We start from the raw sequence: 19,183 nt of genomic DNA on the forward strand, positions 1-19,183 counted from the left end.
AAAACTACATTCTATGGCTGGATTATGAATATTGAATATCACCCATTTTTAGCTTGGTAACCTAGTAATTAGGAAACGGGTATGGCCCCTAATTGACGCGAATCCTAATGATAGATCTATGGACCTCAACAAGTCCCATCCTGGGTACGGATGCTTTAGTACTTCGAGATTATTATTATTATACAGACGAGAGGTTCTGTTTGGGGATATTCTATGCATTAAAGTTAAGTCGGTTATCAAGCGTTCACCATATGAATGATTTTTAATTCGCGGGTTACGCGTGTTATTTTGTACTCGGGTTACGTGTACAATTAAATATATGAAATCTTGTGGTCTATTAAAATGATGGAAATGAATGTTTATGATAAACTAATGAACTCACCAACCTTTTGGTTGACACTTGAAAGCATGTTTATTCTCAGGTATGAAAGAAATCTTTCGCTGTGCATTTGCTCATTTTAGAGATATTACTTGGAGTCATTCATGACATATTTCAAAAGACGTTGCATTCGAGTCGTTGAGTTCATTAAGATTATTATTAAGTCAATTATAGTTGGATATATTACGAAATGGTATGCATGCCGTCAACTTTCGATGTAATGAAAGTTTGTCTTTTAAAAACGAATGTAATGTTTGTAAAATGTATCATATAGAGGTCAAATACCTCGCGATGTAATCATATGTTATTGTATTCGTCCTTATGGATTAGGACGGGTCACTTCAGTCACACCCTGAAGGTGTTCAATCTCCGTCTTCCCCCCACACGATTCTTGTTAGACATACTTTTGCATTATGGTATTAGCATATGTTGTTACACTACCGCGTCGAACAAAGAGTAATAATGTCGGAGATGTATTTAGGGGACTAAAATTTCCATCATTAGTAGATGTTTTCAGAACCTTGCTCCATATATTTGCATCCAAGTGAGGATGGTTCACGTTTGATATTAAAGAAAATTAACTTGTTAGAAAGAATTATATCTCTATGATTGGAGGGACACATAGTTCATTGTTGATCGATTGGTGGTGCTTGTTAAGACTACAAATATATTGGTATGGCGTACTAAGTGCTAACATATTATCTGTGGATGGTTGAGTTTTAAATTGTGGTTATTGGCTTTGGTCATCAATAGTGTTTCTCCCTACTTCCGTATGTATGCTATTAGGAATTCGGTAGACCCTAACAAGACAAGTGATTTATGCGAATCACTAACCCATGAATGAAAAACGAATTAAAAAGATAAATAAAGTAGAAACAACACGGGTATTTAACGTGGTTATATCTCAACTCCGAAACGCGGAGAAGGGTTTACTCCACTAGCTCAAACCAGAGATTTTTTATATTATTGTGCACACATTACAATGAAGCTAGGGGTTACAATTTATAGGAAGAGTTAAACTTATCCACCAAGTTAAATTTGCCCTTCAAGCAAAAGACATTCCATAAATATCTATTACTTACTTCATACTCCATTCCTACTAGAAGATTTAATTAAGGCAACATAATCTCTACGACTTGTTCACCAAGTCAAGCTCCCTACAACTTGTTCACCAAGTCAAGCTCCCTACGACTTGTTCACCAAGTCAAGCTCTCTTCAACTTGTTCCTTTGATCAAATTCTTCACACCTTCAACAATCTCCTACTTGAAGACTTTGAGCAAACTCTTCACAACTCAACAATCTCCCACTTGAAGATTTTGAACAAACCCGAACATCAATCTCCATTCCATCCAAGAAAGTTAAACCACCATTATACCGTCAAACTCCATTTGGGACACGCACACTCATCACATACGTCGAATGAGTAGACTTTCGATACAAGGTCTTCAGCACTACTTGTCGGAACTAGAAACCGATAACCGCCTCAACTGTCAATGTTGTTCAAACACCCATAGCAACTCCCAATCTCCTATCAGCTACGACTTTTGATACCGCCGGAATCATACATGTGGGCCACGCCGCTCTTCCACACCAGAGAGAAGGAAGTCTTTCAACATCAAAACCGCTAAGCTTCAACCTGATCTCCAGTTACTATCATGGTCCATCTTGGTTTCTTACACCACTATCTTCTTACCCGAAGATCATCTTCTTACCCGAAGATCAAATGAGGTATGCAACTCTTCAACTATTGAATTCTTCACGAGACTACACCTCCTCACTGATCACTCTAGACATGTTCAATCCTGAACACACATGTCATGATCACCCTCATATAGGATTTCACCTTCTATCTATGATTTTTCTTTCCAGCAATCAGAAAATCCAACAGACACCCTCGTAGACTCTTCATCAAGGTTCCAGTGATAACTCAGTCACAACCTCAAAATATACTAATTTTTCAAATTTTCGCTTTCTCGCTGGTACAATGACCTCCTCATAGCTATGAATATCACAAACCCCATCTTCTCATCCCAAGCACGCTCCCACTGTACGAGTAAGAAATAAAACCCCGGCTATCCGAGAAGAATCTGATTCGTTCCACTGGTCAGTTGCAAATATCTTTGCCATTCGAGGGTATGTTTGCAGCATCCAAGTACCCTAGTGTTATACGCACTAATCATGTGAATACTAGAGACCCACGTTGCATAACCGTCTCCATAACTCCCATTAGTCGTCAAACTCCCACTAGCTCAGTACTTCCGCCGGTTACCAAACTCCAACCAAATTCCTAACACCCTCTAGAAAGCTCAAGTTCCTGGACTTACAAGATTATCCACTTCTACCATCACCCGAAGATTTCTAATTAGTCAGCCTGAAGAAAACCCACTTGCTTTGTTGCACTAATGTCAACCAAACTCAAAATACCAATTGAACTCGTCATATCCGAAAACTTCAAACCAATTTCTTCAGTGAGAGAAGCTCTAACCCTGCCCACATATTCCATATACTATAGAATATTCGACTAAATACATTAGTCGAACCGTTCAATAATCCGATGTTAGACTTTGGTTTGCACCATAACAAACCTCCCCTCAAACCCAAGTTCAACTAGGCATCCCTCCAATGATAGTCAAGATCCAACCTTCTTTAGTACCTACCGCAACCTCGGAACACAACCTGACTGGGACCACATCAAGTCGACTTACGGTACAAAGCTCCAAGGTCAACTCATACATTGAGGGTGCACAATCGTGTGTGCTAACCAAGGGATTAAGCCAACCGTTGACATGCTGCAAATCCAAGTAGATGAACCCTCTATGATTTTTCTCTCATTGCAGATCCAAACCCGAACAACTACAACTTCAAAAAAACATAACTTCAGATGTAACAGTTTGATAACTGTCAAATTTTGACCACAACTAGATCTATACTTCTTTTACTTACAGTAAAATTTTCAAAGCGATCCGACGGTTAACGAACTCGTAATGATATTTCTTCTCTAACAGCTCCGTAACAAAACTTTGAACAAAAGCATTCGAAAAAATCATATCTTGAAATCTAACGGTCCGATCATCCTCAAATTTTTACGGCCACTAGATCCATGCATCTAGAATGTTCGGTAAAAATTGCAAACCGATCCAACGGTTGACGAACGTGTTACGATTTTTCTCCTTCAATTGCGCAGTAGAATCCGAATTTTGAAAGTTCATCATTCCCTCGAACGGGACCGCAAGGAATGATAACTTAGATCCGATACCCGGATCTTCCCGAAAATCTCTCAGCAACAAGACCCATCGATCTGATTATCGGCCCCGTTGACTAATCCCATGATCATGATACATGTTGCATTACATCATATACCTGTCGTTCGTTCACCATACTTTCAATTCGCCATCGTGCCCATACTCGAACCTTGATGTAACGACCCGCCAAAATTGCTATTGACGCAGTACGTTATTCAACGGTTTCATTACGAGATTTTGACCTCTATATGATACGTTTTGTAAATATTGCACTCTTTTGAAAAGACACACCATAAATGAATATTTAAATGCAAGGTTTTTGACATCTGATGATTTCTACATATAGACAATCACCGTAAATAATAGTTTACAATCATACATCCGTTGACAATGCAGACAAAATAAGATACATGGTGATGATTTTGTGAATGCAAAGTTTTCTCTAATAAAGCATGTATGACTCCATGCACATAGCTCGTATAACGTATAAGCAAACAGCGGAAGACTTCTAGGGACCTGAGAATAAACATGCTAAAAGTGTCAACACAAAGGTTGGTGAGTTCATAGTTTTAATATTGCGCATAATCTGTATATAAAGGTGGATCACAAGATTTCAGTTATTTCATCCAAAACGTTTATCAAAATATTCTACGAAATTGAGCACTCTGGTAACTAAACTTAACGTATATATAATAAGTACCCCTGTTTTAACATACATGCAACCAACATGTACAATACACGCAATCTAACGTGTACTAAACTTAAATAGCATACGTCTGTTTTATAGTTCAGGCTAGGGTTTCTATACCTGGAATAGACGGGGATGTCAAGCCCTATGGATCCATATATAACTACTCGCGCCCACCAGTTCTTATAACCGGCAGTTACTAGTTACCAAAGCTAAGGGATTTTTGATTCAAAATTGGTGTAGAATTTAGTATGTACTTGTATCCATTGCATTTAAAATAAGTGCATGTATTCTCAGCCCAAAAATATAGATTGCAAAAGCAATTAAAAAGGGAGTAAATGAAACTCAACTTACAACTTCAGAAATAAATCACAGAGATGTGACCGAAAATTGGAATGCAAGTAACCGTAGACCTCAACCTAGAGAACATATGTTGGTAAATAAGTGTCTAATAAGCTAGGTCGGTCCATAGGGTAAGTATAGTCCTATTGCTCAAGTCCGACTCATAAATTTAGCAAAATTTAGCAAAATTTAGCAAAAGTCAACAAAAATCAACGTTAGTCAAAGTAAGTCAAATGTAAGTTAAACGCATGCCAAACACATTCAACATGGTTAACACAAGTCAACAACCGCATAATATTACACAAGTTGGTCAATAGTGAAACATAGGTCAAACTTAAGTTATTCATTTTTACTTAGAAAAATTTATATTATTTACATATATGTATTTTTTGGTATTTTGCAGCTGATTCCAGGTCCCACCAAATTCGATATTATACCTTAGGTCGTGACCATTAGAAAGTATGTCATCCCACCTTTCTATAGACAGTTTATTTGACAAAAACGGAGTTACGGTTTTAAAGTTATGACCTCGCGAAAACAGTCTCCCGAAAAATAAAATGCTGATAAAATGCTGTCAAGTGTTCAAAATCAGCAACGATTGTCCATTTTCTCGCTTGTTTTAAACCTGTTTAGACTCAACAAAATCATACATATAACATATCGTTTTAAAGCTTGTCGTAAATAATTTAAATACCAATTAATATTTTTTATCCATACTTAACTGTTTTCAACTTACGAGTCCGCAAAGTAGACCCAAGAGTCATTTTTGACACTTTACCAAAACTAAAAGTCAGCCCCAACATCCTGTTTTCATGCTCGTTTTAAACCAGTTTAGACTCGACAAAATCATACATATCTTATATCATTTTGAAGCTTCTCATATCTACTTTCTGACTCAATTCATAGTTTTCACCATAACTTAATCATTTACAATTTACGAGCCTACAAAGTGAGCCCGAGAGTCATTTTGACACTTTAACTAAAATAGTAAAACTTTTCCATTGACAACTCTAATTCTAAACCATAATACTTGAGCATGTAAAAATCATGTCACAAGTCCAAAATGATATTTTAGACGTGTTACGTACCTTTATTTCTCAAACTTTCGCATATGGGTCAAAGTAGACGCGTATGACCCAAATGGGTCATAAATACCCATTTTGACCAAAACATGGAAAACTTATTTTTAAAACATTACAATCTTCAAACTTACTTAAATTGATATATCGGACATGTCCATGATGCCCGTTACCCATTTTAACACATTTACGCTTAAATGGGTCAAGTGTCCAAACTGACGGTTTAAATTACATGGTTTATACTTAGGTTGTGTTTGGTAGAAGAGCTTATGGGAGCTTATGAGAGCTTATAGGAGCTTGAGCTTATGATTTTAATAAGCTCTAAGTAATAAGCTTCGTTTGGGAGACATAAAAAGTAGAGCTTATGAAAAACATAAGCTCTAGAAAAATAAGCTACTTCTAGTAGCTTATGAAAAAAAGTAGAGCTTATGAACTAGAAAATAAGCTCCAGCTAGTTTACCAAACACTTATAAAAAATAATAAGCTCCAGCTACCAACTTTAAAAATAAGCTCCAGCTCCAGCTCTAGTCCATAAGCTCCAGCTCCAGCTATAAGCTCCAGCTTCAGCTAGTTTCATCCAAACACACCCTTATACAAAATTATCACTTTAGAACACCCCACACTATATGAAATAGTTAATATAAGTGTATTAAGTTCGTACAAAAAGTCTCAAGTCTCTAGCATTGGTCATTATTTTTATAACCCGAAACATTTGTAAAAACACACGTTTAAAATCGTATTTACAGCAGCAACTTCTGTGATTTTTAGAAAAATCATCGCAACTCCAAATCAGTCACCTCCAATTGGAGATGTGGCATTTTTATGTGAAGAATCTACCTAATTTTTCATATAGTCTCATTTGACCTAGAATAGCCCCAGAAACAGCAAACGTACCCGCTGGTCGAATCAGTTTTTAACAGCACTTTTAATAAAATGTACAAAACTTTGAACGAGTGTATAGGGTTCAAGAAAAATCGAAATGACCCGATTCTTGAGTCTAAATTCAATAGATTTTCGACGTCTATAATCCTATCAACCCAGGTTTTTAATTACACCTCGTTAACCATGTCAAAATCATACTTTTTCAGCCTATCCCGAAATGTACCTTATTTTAATACTAACTTTTGACCCGTTCGCCCAATTTACGCAATATCTATATGAAAATTTAACTACTTTTTGAGAGTAATTCATCTAAAAACTTATCATAATTAGTTACTAAAATTTACCAGCTCAGAATCAGATAAGCAGTTACGAATTTTTATATCAAAATCTATTTACGCGTAGTTTTTGATCCGTTGATCGAAATCAAACGATTCTTAAACCAAAAGTTATTAATTTTTCAAGCTCTTTTCAAATATCATTAACTCAATTTTTCCAAAGTCCCAATTTTAAATACAAATTTTTAATCCGAAATCAATTAATCATAACTTTTGATCTAGAAATCGAAATCACATGATATCTTAATGAAAATTTATTAATTTTTCAAGAGCAATACATTTATACACATATCATAAACTGAAAATATCATGTTCATATAAGTAGCATACCATTCAAATTCGTGATCATTCATAAAAATGAGTTAAAACTTCAATTAAACATAACATGAGCATACGGTAACGAAAATTCGAAATTCCAAAGCCCAAACTTATTAGTTATTCAAGAGGATTCTGATTATCTCATAATATCATACATTTAACAAGTTCAAGCTTCTGACCTCACACAAAATAAATTCGTGATTCATCAAAAAGTCATCAAACGATCAAATTAATGAATAATATCATGCATACTTACAAGGACTTGAGCACTAGACACTATATCTACCCTAAAATGTAACAAAAACATGAAAAACCCAAAAATTAGAGTTTTTGAAACTTATCCTAATCAAGAAATTGTTTGTATAGATGTGTAGAGATCTTCGAGAGGAGTCCGAATATGTAAACTATTTTATGATTAAGTGATTTCTTGAAGGTGTTCTTGAGGAAAGAAGATCGATGATGATGATGAATAGTGGATTTTCTTAAGGAAGAGAAAAGAAGTACGTATGTGTGTTTGATGAACTGAATTAGGTTTAGAGATAGATATGTCACGGGTATATATCTATCTCAATAATTGATATCACGGATGTAATAATTAATAAACACGAGTATAGAATGTGTAGTCACGGGTAAATAGATATATCATGGGTCTAATAATTAAATAAACACGGGTTATAAATTTTAGTAGTCACGAGTTTAATAGTAAGAAATATAGATATAATATATAGTTACAGGTGATTAACAGTGGTATTTACGGGTATCTCAAAAATATATAATAGATATTTATTAGATTTTTTTCGCTATCTAAAACCCATGTAGTTTGCCTTAACATGTTTCACTAACTGATAAATTTTATATTAAAAAAATACATCTATATATATTGTTCGAAACCTTTTATATTTAATTACAATCAATTATTAAGAATATATTTAAATATCATTTTTATATTTAAATTATATAATAAAGTAATTATAATGTTTATAAATCATTTGTTACGTAATTTATAGGAGTAGTTGGCACGTAAGTCACGAATTTTGTATCTATTATCTAATATATAATAATATAATAATAAACTGAATTATTAAACCAAATTATTAATTTGAATTATTAACTCAATTATTAGTTTGAATTATTAGTGTATAAAACTATATATCTAGAAACGATCGTATAATACGCTTATAAATACTTGTTGAATAAAAATATAAGTATTATCATCCTACTTAATTAAAATGATTTTTAAAACTCAATTGTTATATAACATAATTTGTTTAAATTAATAATCATACATTTTGTTGTCTTAAAATATATTTTTCCCGTTTTCACTAATCGTAGTATTTAATTTATAACTAGTATATTCTAAAAAAAAAAATTGGAGTGGAAAAATCATTGAATCTAACAAATGGTTGTTAAGTATTTAACGAAAAAAGTCGGGTTATCACATTACCTACCCGTTAAAGAAAATTTCGTCCCAAAATTTTGGTTGGTGCGATTAAATGACGTTTAGGAAACAAGTTGTGATGACCCGGGAATTTCCGACTAAAATTAAACTTAATCTTTATATGATATCGACATGATAAGTAAAGTCTGTATTGTTGATGTCTCAAAAACTTTGAACTGCGTTCATGTAATCATTTAACCTTTAGACTGTGCCCGACGATTCACTAACAATTGTATGTAAGTAAATGTGTACATATAATAATATAACAAAAGTATATATATAAAATAATTAGAAATAATAAAATATAACCGAAACATTAGAATCAAGTATGTAAAATAATATGCAAGATAATAATGTTGTTATTAAGTAAATTCATATATAAATATATATGATTTATATACATGATTAATACTATATGTGTATTATAATATGTATAAAATATGCAAAAATTTAATAATTAATATGTGTTATTATATATTAGATAGTTAATAAATATTACGTAGTTAATAATATCAATATATTAAACTTATTTATAAGAGAAATTATAATTTCTATATTAATATTATCATCATTTTTATCAAAATAAATATTAATGTCAATATTAATACTATTACTATATATAATATAAAGATATGAAATTGGATACAGATAATTTATTATAATATTATTATTACTATTATTATAGTTATAGTTATTATCAATATCATTACTATTTATTATTATAAGTAATAATAAAACTATAATTTTAGTTATTATGATTAATATTAGTATTATTGTTGGATATTATTATTACCATTACCATTATTAGTAATAAGTAGTAATATTATTATAAATTGTTATTAAATATCATTTTAGTATCATTTGATAATATTAATAATATTAGTATTATTAATTCTATTATTATTATTATTATTATTATTATTATTATTATTATTATTATTATTATTATTATTATTATTATTATTATTATTATTATTATTATTAGTTTCATTATTATAAATAAAGTTAATATTAAATATTAATGTTTATATAATTAATATTATTATGTTTCTTTATATAACTAATATACAATTAAACATAATATATTGATATATATTTTTACAGATACAGATATATATACATAAATATAGATATATATGTATATAGTTGCATACATATAAGAATGCAGGTAGTTCGCATAATTTTTTTTTTATTCAACATCTGACACAGTTTTCTTTCTTTTTCATTCTTGATTGTATTTTAATGTTACACCTGTGAAAATATCGATGTCCTTTAACCCTACCAAAAGACTTTGATCTTTAATATTTTGGAAGTTAACATTTAAAACGTACCAGGTGATCCTTCTCAGCAATCATTCGATTTCCTTTTTTTTTTTTTTTTTTTTTCAACTTCTGTCAAATATACCGGAGCCATTTAACCTTCGAATTTATTCGGATCAAATTGAAGAAAACTAAAAATGCAGATTTCTTCTCATTCATGTCGTGAAGGTGTGTGTATAATTTCAAATTCTAATTTGATGAAACGAGGAAGAAATTCGAAGTCAAAGTAAAATTTTCAAAAGTTAAATTAATTGTTCTTGATAAAAATTCGGATTCGTTTTGATATTTTAAATAAAACCGATAATTCCTAAAGATTGTATATATGATTTGAAAACTTATTTGTGTAGAAAGTTTCAGTTAAAATAGTCTCTATCTCAAAAATCAATTTACGTTTGTCAATTTTTTTTTCTTTCCCAAACAGCGACGACTGTATGTCTGTTCTTGTATTTTTTTTATTTTTGCTTCGTTTCAATTTAATAAATACTTTGTTCTAGATTAGTTATGATTATTTGAAATAGAAAAATGGATGTTGTGTTGACTTGAGTTTGTCCGGCCGATTAAAACTTTTGAGGAAGAAGATGATGTAAAGGGAGAAACATAACACGGGTTATATATAATTGGATTGGGTTATAAAACAGAAAAACGGCAACGGTCCATCGGTTAAGGGTGTTGGTGTAGTTTATGAGTGGTCCTGGTTTCGAAACCCATCAGAGGCAGCAATTCTTTTATTGGAACTCAAGGAGAGGTAGTTACCTCATTAATGTTAGTTATTATTATTATTATTGTTATTATTTTTATTGTTATTATTAATTATTGTATTATTACATAAATCACAATTATAAATATTATTATTAAGTATTGGTATTATTATTATTATTATTATTATTATTATTATTATTATTATTATTATTATTATTATTATTATTATTATGAATATTATTATTATTATTATTATTATTATTATTATTATTATGAATATTATTATTATGAATATTATTATTATTATTATTATTATTATTATTATTATTATTATTATTATTACTATTATTATTATTATTATTATTATTATTATTATTATTAACATCATTAATGTAGGTATTATTATAGATTTTGTCACCTAAAAGTATTAGTTAACATTATTATTAAGATTATAGTTATAATTAAGAATATTGTTAGTATTATAACTATTATTATTATTATTATTATCATTATGTTTATGTAAACAAAAGTACTATGACTAATATCATTGCCATTTTGTTATTAGGTAACACCATTAAGTATTAATAACGTTATTTTTAGTATCAGTATCATTTGAAACTTATTAACATTACTATTAACAAGAGTATTAGTATTAAGAATAACATTAGTAATAAGATTGACATAATTGTTATTGTTTTTATTAATAAGTTAGGTATTACTATAACTATCATACTATAAGATATTATTATCATCATTAAAATTAATAATAAGATTATTATTATTACCACTAATATGATTATAAGTATTATTATTTATATTATCATAAGTATTAATAATATACAATTACAAAAATTATTATCACAATTATCATTAACAGTAAAATTATTAATTTTATAATTATTATTATTATCAGTATTATTATTATCAACACTTTTAAAATGAGTATTAGTATTATTATAACTACTGATATTATTATTATAAAGATATTACGACTTTTTATCTATTAGTATTATTTTAACCAAATACATATTAGTTACATAAAAATATATTTAATATATAACTTAACTCTATTATTATTTTTATAATAAGTAAGATATATAAAATAAATATATGTAAGTTATTAAGGGAATGCATAAATCATTTAAATAACAAGTATATCATTAATAATAATAAATATAATAGTTCGATTACAAATATGTGTATTAATACATATACACATGATATAGGTTCGTGAATCCGAGGCCAACCCTGTATCGTTCAATGTCGTCATATGTATTTTTACTACAAAATACGTTATTGTGAGTTCATTTAATCCCTTTTTACTCAATAGATTTTTGGGCTGAGAATACATGCAAATGCTTTATTAACTGTTTTACAATATTTATATGCGTGAGTTTCATTTGCCTTTTTACCCTTTATATTTTTGGGCTGAGAATACATGCGCAATATTTATAAATGTTTTACAAAATAGGCACAAGTACGTGAAACTACATTCTATGGTTGAATTATCAAAATCGAATATGCCCCTTTTTATTAAGTCTGGTAATCTAAGAATTAGGGAACAGACACCCTAATTGACGCGAATCCTAAAGATAGATCTATCGGGCCCAACAAGCCCCATCCAAAGTACCGGATGCTTTAGTATTTCGAAATTTATATCATGTCCGAAGGAGGATCCCGGAATGATGGGGATATTCTTATATGCATATTGTGAATGTCGGTTACCAGGTGTTCAATCCATATGAATGATATTTTTGTCTCTATGCATGGGACGTATATTTATGAGAACTGGAAATGAAATTCTTGTGGTGTATTAAAATAATGGAAATAATTATTTATGTTAAACTAATGAACTCACCAACCTTTTGGTTGACGCTTTAAAGCATGTTTATTCTCAGGTATGAAAGAAATCTTCCGCTGTGCATTTGCTCATCTTAGAGATATTACTTGGAGTCATTCATGACATATTTCAAAAGACGTTGCATTCGATTCATTGAGTTCAGCAAGATTATTATTAAGTCAATTATAGTTAGATATGTTATGAAATGGTATGCATGCCGTCAACTTTTGATGTAATGAAAGATTGTCTTTTCAAAAACGAATGCAATGTTTGTAAAATGTATCATATAGAGGTCAAGTACCTCGCGATGTAATCAACTATTGTGAATTGTTTATAATCGATATGGACTTCGTCCAGATGGATTAGGACGGGTCTTGACAATTGGTATCAGAGCGGTGGTCTTAGTGAACCAAGTCTGCATTAGTGTGTCTAACTGATAAGTCGTTAGGATGCATTAGTGAGTCTGGACTTCGACCGTGTCTGCATGTCAAAAGTTTTGCTTATCATTTCGTGTCGAAAATTTCCTGCTTATCATTCTTAGAGAATCATTTGCTTATCACCCTTAGTCTAGACACATCTTATTGCATTAATTGCATGATTAGTGTATAGATAAAAATTTATATCTTAGCATATCTGCTAATTCATATCTTAGCGTACCTGTTATTGTTACCGATGCCTGACAGCTTCCGTAGATTCCTCCGTAACTTATGGGATTTTAGTATTATGTATGCATATGTAAATTATGTATTGCAGGGTACTAATCTACATCTTATAATTTATTTCTTATCGAAAATCCTTCATCTGGTCGTACGAGATGAATTCCTCAACCAGTTCGAGTCCCTCAGATTTCGATAGCTATTCCGATAGTTATTCCGACAGCTATTCCGATATGGAGTTTCACCTAAGCTCCGAAAGCAGTGTTACCAGAATGAATCAACCAATTCATCTGATGGGTTCATAGTCGACTTAATCATTGGAGACAAGAAGAAGGCGATCCTTTCCATCCACTGACTTTCCCTCTTGGCGAAGAACCTGAGACACTTACCGGTGAACCTGTTCGTAATACCATTTTATTTCTCATTTCCAGAGTATCCCGTCACGACTATATATTATCTCAAATTCTAGATCTTATTCATCTGCTCATTCCGACCGACAATCATCCCGGAGTAATACAAGAAGTCAACGAACTTCGCGCTCGAGTAATTAATTTGGAGAGTATGGTGCAAAACGAACCAGCTTCAGCAACATCACCGGCATCAACAGTACCACCAACAACACAAGCTTCAACATCACATACCCCAATATCTCATTCTGTACCTCGAGCATAATCATTGTTCTACGAATCATTCTACATTATTGATCTTCGTTCGACATGGCGATTATATAATCTTTAATGTTTTAGAGATTATATATTCTTATTCTAACAGTAAATCAAATGAGTCTAATATTATATTGACTCATTAAATTCATGATTACATCTGAAGAAAATATATATGTAAATATATTTTCATAAAGATGGTAATTAAAATTCTTTTATACAAACAGTTAATGGTAAAAATATTTTAACGGGTAGGTAATACCCGAGGAATATTTAGATTTCACATTAATAAGTTACATTGTACATTCTTCGAATCTGATTCAACAGTCGTTTACTATCCTACTTACATCTACCGATATACGTATCCGTTCACCGCAGAATAACCCTTTTTATTCAATTTCATATTTGGATTTTGATCTATCAGAATCTAACAAGTGGCATAATGAAGAACACATTTGACGAAATAAAAATTTGATAGAAACAAACAAATTAACTACGAAAAATTTTGTTAAGAATCCACGCTAACTGTTCCAGCTAACTGTTCCTAGCTAACTGATTACATTTTATTTATCGCAGTTTATTTATCTCAATTTAATTATCACAATTTTATTTATCGTCATTTAATTTCTGTTATTTACTTTACGCATTTTATTTATCGTCATTTAAAATCTGTATTTATTTTACGCACTTTAAATATCGGGACACGCATACAAGGTTTTGACATATCATATCGACGCATATATATATATATATATATATATATATATATATTATTTGGAATTACCATAGACACTCTATATGCAGTAATGATCGAGTTCTCTATACAGGGTTGAGGTTGATTCTATAATAATATATATACTTTGAGTTGTGATCGAGTCTGAGACGAATACGGGCCACGATACGTATTAATTAATTCAAATATTATATATTAAACTGTATATGAACTATTGAATTGCTAACTGTAGACTATCAACTGTGGACTACCAACATTGGATAATTAAAATGAATTAAAATATTGACTATAACATATGAAACTACACAATTCTTCAAGTTTGCCACTTGATTTCATCTTAAACCTCGTATGTATCTTGACGATTACAATCTGCGTTCAAACTTTTTGTAATTCTTGAAAACACCTCAATCGAGAGGATGAACCAACCGCACTGCATCTACGGAAGGAAAGATTTATGCATATAGTTATGCACCTGAAAACACTTGGAACCTGAGTAAACATTTAACACGTATCTGTGCTAGCTCCTTTAGCGTTGTTATTACTGAAAATAACTTTGAAATTCCTTTTCAAATTAGTCAATTTTGTCACAGCTCCAACAAATCAACATCGACCTTTCATTCGAATAAGTCTTATTATAACCTTGATGTATACAAATGCCCTTTCGTCATTGTTGAAATGTCCCGTTCTTATTGATTAAAAACATTCCATATTAATTGATTTCGTTGCGAGGTTTTGACCTCTATATGAGACGTTTTTCAAAGACTGCATTCATTTTAAAAGAAACCATAACCTTTATTTCATCAATAAAGGTTTAAAAAGCTTTACGTAGATTATCAAATAATGATAATCTAAAATATCCTGTTTACACACGACTATTACATAATGGTTTACAATACAAATATGTTACAATGAAATAAGTTTCTTGAATGCAGTTTTTACACAATATCATACAAGCATGGACTCCAAATCTTGTCCTTATTTAAGTATGCGACAGCGGAAGCTCTTAATAATCACCTGAGAATAAACATGCTTAAAACGTCAACAAAAAATGTTGGTGAGTTATAGGTTTAACCTATATATATCAAATCATAACAATAGACCACAAGATTTCATATTTCAATATACATCCCATACATAGAGATAAAAATCATTCATATGGTGAACTTCTGGTAACCGACATTAACAAGATGCATATATAAGAATATCCCCATCATTCCGGGACACCCTTCAGATATGATATAAATTTCGAAGTACTAAAGCATCCGGTACTTTGGATGGGGTTTGTTAGGCCCAATAGATCTATCTTTAGGATTCGCGTCAATTAGGGTGTCTGTTCCCTAATTCTTAGATTACTAGACTTAATAAAAAGGGGCATATTCGATTTCGATAATTCAACCATAGAATGTAGTTTCACCTACTTGTGTCTATTTTGTAAATCATTTATAAAACCTGCATGTATTCTCATCCCAAAAATATTAGATTTTAAAAGTGGGACTATAACTCACTTTCACAGATTTTTACTTCGTCGGGAAATAAGACTTGGCCACTGGTCGATTCACGAACCTATAACAAATATGTACATATATATCAAAGTATGTTCAAAATATATTTACAACACTTTTAATACATTTTGATGTTTTAAGTTCATTAAGTCAGCTGTCCTCGTTAGTAACCTACAACTAGTTGTCCAAAGTTAGATGTACAGAAAAAAATTGATATATATTATCTTGAATCAATCCACGACCCAGTGTATACACGTCTCAGGCTAGATCACAACTCAAAGTATATATATTTTTGGAATCAACCTCAACCATGTAGAGCTAACTCTCACATTACTGCATATAGAGTGTCTATGGTTGTTCCAAATAATATATACACATGGGTCGATATGATATGTCAAAACATTTGCATACGTGTCTATTGTATCCTAAGATTACATAATATATTAAAATACATGTATAATACAATATAAGTTAGCTAGGATATGATTAATATAGATTTGTTACCAATTTTCACGTAGCTACAACAAGAAAAATTATCCAATCTTGTTTTACCCATAACTTCTTCGTTTTAAATCCGTTTTCAGTGAATCAAATTGCTATGGTTTCATATTGAACTCTATTTTATGAATATAAATAGAAAAAGTATAGGTTTATAGTCAGAAATATAAGTTACATGTCTTTTTTGTAAGAGGTAGTCATTTCAGTCGAAAGAACGACGTCTTGATAACCATTTTGAAAAACATACTTCCAATTTGAGTTTAACCATGATTTTTGGATATAGTTTCATGTTCATAAGAAAAATCATTTTCCTAGAAGAACAACTTTTAATTCAAAGTTTATTATAGTTTTTAATTAACTAACCCAAAACAGCCCACGGTGTTACTACGACGGCGTAAATCCAGTTTTACGGTGTTTTTCATGTTTCCAGATTTTACATCATTAAGTTAGCATATCATATAGATATAGAACATGTGTTTAGTTGATTTTAAAAGTCAAGTTAGAAGGATTAACCTTTGTTTGCGAACAAGTTTAGAATTAACTAAACTATGTTCTAGTGATTACAAGTTTAAACCTTCGAATAAGATAGCTTTATATGTATGAATCGAATGATGTTATGAACATCATTACTACCTTAAGTTTTCTGGATAAAGCTACTGGAAATGAAAAAAATGGATCTAGCTTCAAACGATCCTTGGATAGCTTGAAAGTTCTTGAAGCAGAATCATGACACGAAAACAGTTCAAGTTAGATTTTCACTCGAAATAAGATTGTTATAGTTATAGAAATTGAATTAAAGTTTGAATATGAGTATTACCTTGTATTAGAAAGATATCTTACTGTAAATAAGAAAGATTTCTTGAGGTTGGATGATCATCTACAAGATTGGAAGTAAGCTAGCAAACTTGGAAGTATTCTTGATTTTATGAAACTAGAACTTGTAGAATTTATGAAGAACACTTAGAACTTGAAGATAGAACTTGAGAGAGATCAATTAGATGAAGAAAATTGAAGAATGAAAGTGTTTGTAGGTGTTTTTGGTCGTTGGTGTATGGATTAGATATAAAAGATATGTAATTTTGTTTTCATGTAAATAAGTCATGAATGATTACTCATATTTTTGTAATTTTATGAGATATTTCATGCTAGTTGCCAAATGATGGTTCCCACATATGTTAGGTGACTCACATGGGCTGCTAAGAGCTGATCATTGGAGTGTATATACCAATAGTACATACATCTAAAAGCTGTGTATTGTACGTGTACGAATACGGGTGCATACGAGTAGAATTATTGATGAAACTGAACGAGGATGTAATTGTAAGCATTTTTGTTAAGTAGAAGTATTTTGATAAGTGTCTTGAAGTCTTTCAAAAGTGTATGAATACATATTAAAACACTACATGTATATACATTTTAACTGAGTCGTTAAGTCATCGTTAGTCGTTACATGTAAGTGTTGTTTTGAAACCTTTAGGTTAACGATCTTGTTAAATGTTGTTAACCCAATGTTTATAATATCAAATGAGATTTTAAATTATTATATTATCATGATATTATGATGTACGAATATCTCTTAATATGATATATATATATATTAAATGTCGTTACAACGATAATCGTTACATATATGTCTCGTTTCAAAATCATTAAGTTAGTAGTCTTGTTTTTACATATGTAGTTCATTATTTGTAACAACCCAACCCGTTAACCAACCAAAAACGCGGAATAAAAAAAATTTAAAACTGATCTGGAGGGTGTGCGGCGCGCACCACTGCCTGTGCGCGGCGAGCACAAGGCCTGAGACAGTTCTGATCAAAATGTCCATTTTTCGCGAAAAGATCTTCGACTTCCCGACACTTTTAGACCAAACGCTTTTCACAACAATTTATATTAGTTGAAACTAACACGTTCCAATAATAAAATGAGTTTTACGAGACCGGGCCCACATCGGCCGTTTTACGACTTTCGTACAAAATACAAGTTTCGACCACATGATTTTTAACACAAAATAAAGACCGAGCATGGCGATTGGGGATACGCTACCCAATCCTAATCAATCCAAAAGCAAGATCTTCTAAAGCAACTATGCAAGTCCTCTAATCCTCGCGCTTACCCGAGCCACCATCCGCATGCAATCTATAAAAAGAGTCAACAACGAGAGGGTAACCTAACGCTTAGTGAATGATAATATACTACATACATATATATGTATAAAATGAATACGCCACACAAATATCAAATACCGCATACCGAACAACCAAGCATAAAGGCAAGCTAATCTAGGCGTACCGTACAAACACTAAGCACGAGCTAAGATACAACAACAAAAATATAAGTTCACCAACGACGATGTGAACCACGCCAAATAGCAACACCCGGAGGGTTAGCTACAACACAACAATACATTAATATATAACAATATAACGAACAAGGTTAACACCTTAACCCAATACCGAGAACCAAATACCACAATGAAGATTGGCCGAACTACACGAGCCTTAGTAATCCGAAACCACACGAGATTACTATCTTCACAACATCGAGGTTGGTCGAACTACACGAGCCTT

This window comes from Rutidosis leptorrhynchoides, chromosome 5 (genome assembly GCF_046630445.1).
Source record: "Rutidosis leptorrhynchoides isolate AG116_Rl617_1_P2 chromosome 5, CSIRO_AGI_Rlap_v1, whole genome shotgun sequence".
Lineage (NCBI taxonomy): Eukaryota > Viridiplantae > Streptophyta > Magnoliopsida > Asterales > Asteraceae > Rutidosis > Rutidosis leptorrhynchoides.